Source organism: Pseudopodoces humilis, chromosome 2 (genome assembly GCF_049639895.1).
Source record: "Pseudopodoces humilis isolate 2021_Gansu_Grassland_sample_001 chromosome 2, ASM4963989v1, whole genome shotgun sequence".
In the NCBI taxonomy this organism is placed as follows: Eukaryota; Metazoa; Chordata; class Aves; order Passeriformes; family Paridae; genus Pseudopodoces; species Pseudopodoces humilis.
The window spans coordinates 109,335,132-109,343,584 of NC_142201.1; the positions used below are offsets into that span (position 1 = coordinate 109,335,132).

At 44.6% G+C, this 8,453-nt stretch overlaps 1 long non-coding RNA gene across 1 annotated transcript; it reads right to left on the reverse strand.

Moving 5' to 3' along the window:
* Positions 1 to 5,189: 5,189 nt before the first annotated feature.
* On the reverse strand, positions 5,190 to 8,022 carry LOC148184951 (uncharacterized). The gene is made up of 3 exons (XR_015771973.1): positions 7,705 to 8,022; positions 7,159 to 7,242; positions 5,190 to 5,359 (listed from the first exon to the last, which is right to left on the reverse strand). It is a non-coding gene; the product is annotated as an uncharacterized LOC148184951 (long non-coding RNA).
* Positions 8,023 to 8,453: the final 431 nt, after the last annotated feature.

Sequence of the window (8,453 nt, forward strand, 5' to 3'; positions counted from 1 at the left end):
GACCACTCATCCCTGACCCACTGCCATAGGCTGGACCTGAGCCCTGAAGGACTGCATTTATTTATCCAAGAGGTTTCTGTGTGTTTGCTACAGAGAGGGGAATGGGCTTCTTGGGAAGGATTTCCATCTGGGCAGCAAGGTCCCCATGCAGCAGGGACAGAGTGTTCCTAATGACTCATTAACTCAGCTGTTTTGCACAGCAATAAGCCCTGGATAAGGAAAGAGCCAAGAGCAGCCCTGATTGCCAGAGAGGGGTGGGGTAGAGCTGAGGCCCCTGCTTCAGGTCCTGACAAAACCTTTCACCTTCACTCCTCACAAGCAGATCTCCACCTCGGTGGCCTAAGTCACACACGAGCACAGCCACTTCTGCTCCCACTGGAAACAAAACCATGGAATGGGGCTGTGGCACATTCTGGCAAGAGCCATCAAGGCCAAGAGCTGTAAAGCCTGGAGAAAGTCTCCTGAGGCCCACAGTGCAAGCACAGCCGTCCTGACCGCGTGCTGGCTTGCGGTGATAACATTGTGTGCCGAGGTTGGCACGCAGTCCAGGTGAAGTCACAAGAGGAAAAAGCTTCCCACCCCGCACAGCCTCGGCAGTCACATCCACAGATCCTCGCACGCCCCACCCAGCCAGCCCTGCTGCCCACAGGGACACGCTGCCCTGGGCTAGGGCTGGCTCACAAGTGGCCATTGTGTTTCCTAGGAAGTCCTGTTACTGTTACAGCAAGGACCTGGCCATGCTGGATGTGTACAAAGGCTCAGAGCCTCTGCTGGCACCTCCTGATGCTGTCCCAACCCCCACCGGCATCAACACCCATCCTTCTCCTTCAGACCTCACTTCTAATGGTACATTGCACCTCTGATTCTTCCACAGGCACAGACTTGGCCTCTGACAAAGTTCAAGTTTTGCAGGGGATAAGGTAAGAAATAAAGTAAAATCTGGCATCATGGGAATATAGCTTTTCCACAAAAAAATAAAAAAAAAATTAAGATGTTCATTGAGGTAGCAGAAGGAAAAACTCATTCTAGTTTGGCTGAGAAATCCAAGAGAGCAACAAGGTTTAAAGTTCAAAATGGATGACAGTGCTATAGATGATGGTATGTAAAAGGAATGCCTTGATAATACCTTTATTTGGCTAGAAGAGAATTAAAGCACCATTGATAGATGACAATTAGTCATCACTGAGCACTTCACTGGACACTAATGAAGCTTCATTTACTTTGGGATATCAGTGCAACATTATCCAATAGAAAGGTGAAGCAAACACTGCTGAATGTTTGCACAGGGCAGGGTGAAAAGGAGCAATGCCTGGGCTGAGAGGGGATGCCTTTGGCTCTTGCCCTGAGATCCCAGTTCTCAACCCCAGAGCTGCCAACAGCTGTGAGCCAAGATCTGAATGCAATGCCAGAAAGAAGTGGCACGATCCTCCAGACCCACATCTTCACAAACTTGCGTCAGAAAACTTGGCAGAAATCCTTTCCATCTCTACCAAGGTCCACTTTCCGACAAGAACCCAGCCACAACTTTAAAACCTCGTTGGAAGGATCCTTCAAAAGCCTCACTGAGTTTTTCTAGTGGTTAATTACAAATTATGTTTAAAAATAGTGCTGTTTCACATATCATTTTTTTGTTTTTTTTAAATACAGTTTTATGTTCCTGGTTTTGGGTCTTAGTGCCCCTCAGTCTGCTAGGCCATAGGAAGTTTGTTCTCCTTGTAGGTATATCTAGACACTGAAAAAAATTAGCCTTCAGCTTTCTCTTTTCACTCCACCTCTTCAACCTCTTGTACTGGAAGGCACACTTCCAACTCTTTAACACCCTCAGGCATTGTCCCTTAAAACCTCTTCCATCCAGGAATTACCAATGAAAGCACTAAACAGAGTAGATGGGAAGTGACATGTTAGTGCTGAATCACATTCACACACACAGCCTTTCCTAGAACTATTCAGTTTGAGGTTATTTACTGAAATCCACATGAGTTCCCCCAGCTACAGCATCCTCCTGGAATTCTGTAGTCATCCAGTGTGCTGCATCAGCCCCCACTCCTTCCCGAGACAAACTTGCCAACTGATAAATGTAGCCTGTATTCCTTATTCTTTGACGTGACTTGCAGCAGCTAATGTTATGCTTGGCCCCATCTTTCTGAGTCATGCAAACTATTGCAGTAATGTTTTTTTGGTTTGTGGTTGGGTTTTGTTTTTTTTGCAGATCACTGATTTTTGAATCATTCCTACTGATCAGTTACTATCTTGCTTGATAGCATTCAGCACAAATGACCAACTTTCCAGTGTTTACTCTTCCTTACAGCTACACATCTCCACCCATTTGGTGGAAACTGATGGGTTTCCTGTAAAGTCCTAACATCTGCACTGCAAAAAATCAGCAACAACAAACCTCTCTAGAAGCACTGTAGCAGCACCATCTATTCCTGGTTCAGCCTCATGTAATTTGATTCTCAGAGCTTTAAGTAAAGTCAGCATTTGATGAGTGTTTCTGTAGAGCCTCCCACAAACAGGCCCCTAATGAAGAAAGGTTTCCACACTCTGGGTGGGACAAAAACAAGCTTAAGCACACTCTCAGCTCCATCCTGTGCCAGAAAAGCCAGTCCCAATGCACACTGAAATACAGGATTTCCACAGGACTGGGCACCAGGAAGATGCATGACCTGCAACAAGGGAGGTAAAACAGGAGGTTAGGCAGTCACAGTTTTCTTTATACTGTTGTAAACCCAAACCTCTTCTCACATCATCTTTTCAGTTGTTAAATACACAAATATGGGATTGCATTCCCATGCCTGGTTGCCTCAGGGGCAGTATACAAATTACAAATAAGCAAATATGTGGATCCTTTGACTGATTTTTTTAAGATTAACTACTTTACACCTAATTACACCAACACTAGCTGGCTAATGAATGAGGTGAAGCAACACCCTTGACTGGTAAGATTCACACTGAAAAAAAGGATTTTCATCCCAGGGAGGAAAAGGGCTCATGGATCTGGTGTCTTACCATGCAGATTTCCTATCTGGGACAGGGTCACATAGTCTGTACCTACAGGAATATCTGAAGTTCCACATTTTATTGTAGGATCACTGTACAGGAAGGTATGAATTCCCATGGTTTTGCTCTGTGTAAACAAAGGGTCCAGGTGAAAATAGGCACTTTTCTCCCCACTGTCCTAGCTAATGAGTGTGAGAACAACCTACCCCCTAGAAGATTTTATTTAGCTATGAGGGACACTTCTGTTCCTGCATCATCCAAGCGGTCTGCATTTTAGTAAGCTTCACTTCAGCCCCCTGACTAGGGCCAGGCAAAACAGAGCAATGCCTTACAAATAATTCCAAAGCACCAACACCCTGCATCCCAAGGAACGGCTGTGGCCTGTGGTGACAGACCCATGGAGATTTTTAATGCCAAAAGCCTACATGCCAAGAACAGCTTCGGAGACTCAAGCTGCAGCACCACTGTCTTCAAGCTAGCAAGAGGGGTAAGGATAAACACAGCATCCATGACTACTGCCTGTAGCACTTGCCCTGTGATCCACGAAGTAAAATACCAAATGCATTCCCTTGCTCATATCAACCTTCACATTACTTTGGGGAATACAGGCTTACTCAGAAATCTGATACAAAGGAGCCAGACCATGCTGGAGCCACAGCACCTCCCCCCAGATGAATTCAGGATCGTTATATAGGTGATAAATTCTACTCTCATTGAGAGAGCAGCAGGGCTTGGGGACTCATCATTTGTGTACTTGCCCCCACAGAGGCCCTTAACCTAGCTAGCTGAAAAAATACAGTGTTTATGGAGTGCATTTGATGGCTGAGCCACTTCTCCATTGTACAAAACAATGCTGATAGTTATCCCACTTTTGCCTAACTATTTTCTTCCTCTTTCCTGCTTTTTTTTTGTTTTGACTCCTTCCCCTTTCTGTCTGTGTCTGCTTCAGCTTGGTGGGACTTTGATTCCTTCTTTGCCCCTTTGTCTTCAATAACATCTTCTTGGATGATCTACACCAGTAGCACTGGGCATTTGTGTCCCCACAAGTGATGGGCTTCATCCTCCCCACAAAAGCATATCTCAGTAGTATCAGACCTGTTCAGAAAAGCAGATAACTCCTGAGTACTGTTAGATCCTTATTGTTTCACACAGGAAGAGCCTGTTGATAGCCTGGAGCTTGCAAGGAATTTGAAATGCCTTCTCCTTCCACTTGGAGGGCAAGCAGCTGAAGAGAGCAGGAATCCTGCCTCCCCTCACAAATATCTTGGCATTCCAGATATCAGCCTTACCTTTAGATCCTGCAACCCAGTAAATATGCTATCACATATCCCAGTGTTTACCCAGCCCATGCAATCTGATAGGCCACCTATATTGAAGGGGGTGATTAACATCTAAGAAGGGATGAGAGGTCACCTTCCACACAGCCATGATATATTTTTGGAAGGGCAAGGCAAAGTCAGAAGGTCTTACTAAACTCTTTGATCATTTAAGTTTCTGGTTACCAAATAACAACCAGTATCCTTTCCACAAATGCATTTATTCTTAGCTGCATGAATTCCCATCCCCACCTCTGCAACATTAGTGTCTACTCCTAAACTACATCTTTCCTCCCAGCTACTCCATCATCTCCAGTAACCCATTCCCCAAATGCTCTCCTTTTCCTGACTGAAAACATATCCTGCATCTTGCTTGCTGCACCCTTCTCTCACTTTCTACAACATCCCAATCACTTGATGTGAGCAGCCAACAGGACACACTTTGAAAACTTCCACTTCTAAGACCTCCACACAAAGAAAGTAAGAGAATCTACTTAATTCATGGATTTGTCATAGCTTCTCTGGTTCCCCTGACAGTTGTACAGCTGTTACATTCACATCTGCTGCTGCTAACTAGACTCATTTTTAGCAAAGCACAGCAGGAGCTAAAGAAACCTAACTCTGGTAGCATTATAACACCAGAAATACTCCCTCACTTTCATTAACTTCATGCTCTGCTTTTTACTTTCTCTATTCCCTTTTTCTTCTCCTCCTCCTCCCTTTTTTGCTGGCACGGTGAGCTTTTTCATTAGGTCAGCAGCAAACAGGAGAAGCTCAGCTGGTAGCTCACATCCCCTCCCTGCTGCACAAAGAGTGGAGGTGGCTGGCACCGGGTGCCTCAGGAGAGCAGCAGCAAATACCAGCACCCTTAGGGGATGCCACATCAGATATCCATGGAAAAAAAGTTGCTGAGAGCATGGTTTCATAAGGACAGGGATATCTCACACCAATCTGTAGCACATGGATACACCTGAAAATGGGACTCACCACCTTGCTGTCTTTCCTGGTCTATGAACAAAATGCAGGGTGGGTATCATAAAGCACTGAAAAAAAAAAAGAAAAAAAGATAAAATTATAGTAAGGCTGGTGGTGATGTGGCCCAATAGGTCATTAATTAGGATGTTTCACCAGAATGTGGGGGGAAAAAAAGAAAAATCAACACTTTCTCCATTTGACCTCAAGTGTCTTGGACAAAAGACTCTGCCCCTTCAGGCTGGAGCACATTCTAGAATGAAATTCTCTCAAATATGAAGTGGAAGCTCCTTAAAATTTCAAAGAAAAACCTGTATGAGGTTGGTCATTACAGAGGGAGAGCCAGAGGGACATCGGTGGACAGAAGCAAGAGCTAGCTATCATCCTCAGGCTGTTACAAAACAAGGCTTTGAGGGCATTAGTGACAGAGACCAGAGACAAGGTGTCATCAGCAGCACTGGGAATACAAGCACTGCTCTCAAAGGGCTAACAGTGGGTGCCAGGTGGCACACTGGCAACTCCTTAGTGTTCCTTTGCATAACTCCTAGGTGGGCAGACAATCAGTATTCATGTCAAGGGGAATTAGTTATTCACTGTTTTCAAGGTGTTGTGGTCTCAATCCTGCCTAGTATGAAGAGAGTCAAAATAAAATAAAATAGACCAACAATACTGAAGTGCAGCATAATAAATTTTAAAGGCTTTGATAAAAAGGCATAAAGGAGATTTTCAATCATACAGTATAGACAAAAAGGTTTCAGAGAAAGAAATAGTGAGATTTTATAGGTTCATATGCAAGACAGAGCTTAAATAGAGTAAAGGTGTGGGGATCTGAATGTCACTGTCAGGGAGAAAAGTGGAAGTGCTGTGGTGATGAAGAGTGGTGGTCCCTTGGGAAAAGCACCAGGTTTCCCACACAGAGTTGCAGCTGTTGGCAGGGGATGACAGAAGACTGGAGAAATGGTGATGCTCCAAAATAAAGAGATGCTAGTACAAGATGTTGGGCAGAAACAAAAGCAAGCAGAAGAGGAGAACACCTCAAAAGCACAGTAAAGATTAAAGTTGGTGGGAATAAAGTAAGAGACCCTAAAGGTGACTGGGATAACACTAGATATTCCTGTGAGAAGGGCTTTGGGACTGTGATTTTGAAAATAAACTTTGAGGTATCCCAGCAAGTATTGGAGAATAAGGACTAGGCAAAGTTCATGTCAATACAGGGAATATGGAAGGAGTTTGTTCCATTCTGCAAGTTTGCAGCATGTGGAAGTGATTACAGGGATGATTCCAAGAGCAGTGCTATATAAGAGATCTGGGATAATAACATTCAATTAATAACATAGTACAGAGTAGAGCTGTAGCCAAAGAAGAAAAAAAAAATACAAGAGCTGTGTAAGCCTATATTTCTGAATAAGATGTAAAAGAAGAAGAGCAAGTCAAACTGAACATTGATTTCACTGCAAGTTTCTGTTGTTAACTATAATTCCTTTCTCTAAAGAAGTCCCTTATTTCACCTTTAATCACTTGGAATATTTGGACCAGTAAATGTGAAGTCAAAACTTCAACCATGAAAAAAAGTAACAGACTTTGACCCCAGGTTCTGTGGTAAAAACTGTAGAAGTTTTTCTTGGCAAGGAACTTTGGCATCATGGTTTTTCTCTCCAGTTCAGGAAGGACACTAAGTTTAAGGCTCTTTAATTTTTTATTTTTTTTTTTTAAAATAAAGTTAAAATAAAAATAAAGGAAAAGAACATCTACATTTCACATTCAGAAAGTAAACTCTTCTTTCCAGGCAGTCAGGTTTCATTGTTCTCCTGTAGTGGCAAGATACTGTTCACCAGTTTGGCAGCAGTTACAGGTTTCAAAAATTACCTACCTGCTCAGAAGATGTCCAGGGTTTTATATTCAGTTCAAATCCATCAAGAGGACTCTCCCAAGTGTATCACTGCAAGTTGCTCACCTATTAAAAAAAAATAATAAAAAATTAAAAACTACCTTTAAAAGCTGCTGTGGGCCCACAGGTAGGCCTAGAGGTAAGGTAGCAGTAACATGTGGGAAAAGAATACCCTTTTTTAGTGATAACTAAGATTTGTACCAGAATTACTTAGGTGCTCAATACCCCGAGAGAGAGAGAGAAATGTTATTATTGGAGAAGAAAGAAGAAAATACTAAAAAAAAACAACACCCTGGGCATTCCTTCCCAACTCTATTGTTTCTAGCTCTGAAAACTAACATCCTGCAATCACTTCACGTGGCTTACACTTCCAACTCTCTTAGGTATGGAAAAGTCACAGCGAGCCCAACTTTTGCAAACCCCTATTCTGACCCAAAATCCACTCGCTCCCGTGCCAGTCCCATGGTACACACCTTGCAGATCATCCCACCCTCGCCTCGTCCCGGGTTAGGAGGGTTCCTTTGTTACCTTGCTGTGCTCTGGAGCCCCGGGCTGGTCGCTGGCAGATCAGGCTCCCAAGCTCTGCAGGTTTTTCTGCAGGGCTGCTCAGCAGATCACCCGGCCGAGGCATTTTATCAGCGCCCAGCGAGGTGAGCACAGACACGATAAGGAAGCGCTAAAAGTCAACGAGGTGCCACTGACAAAGATTGGAGCTGGGCTCACGCTTCCCCACAGGCCATGTGTGTGGTGACACTGAGCAGCCCAGGCTCCTTCTCACCAGCTGCTGCCTTGGAAGGAGGCACCTTTCACCCTCTCCTCCTCTCGGTACAGCCTCCTGTCTGTCCATCCATCCATCCCATCTCCACTGGAAGCTGTCACAATGCCAGCCCTGAAGCAAACAAATTTTTTCTTATGAAACGCCCGTAGGTTCCTCGGTGAGCACTTGGGAGCTTTTTTGTTGCTCAAACATGCTGATGGACGTGTCCCCTGGTTGCTTGATGCCTGCCCACCATTCCCTCCCAGGCAGGAAATATCTGCTGCCTGAAGTGACTTCTTTCCCAGGCAAGCACTCCCATATGCCTGGAGCAGAGCTCCCAGCAGCATGCCTGGCATACACCCCACAGAGATTAGCCCCCTGCTCAGGCAAGACCCAAGGCCTGGGAAACCTGCTGTGACTAACAGCTTGGTTAGGACTTCAGTCTTGTTCCACCAGATTTTCAGGGGAAGATGAACAAGCTCATTGATTTCTGTTGTGCACCCACAGTTCCTGAGCCAAG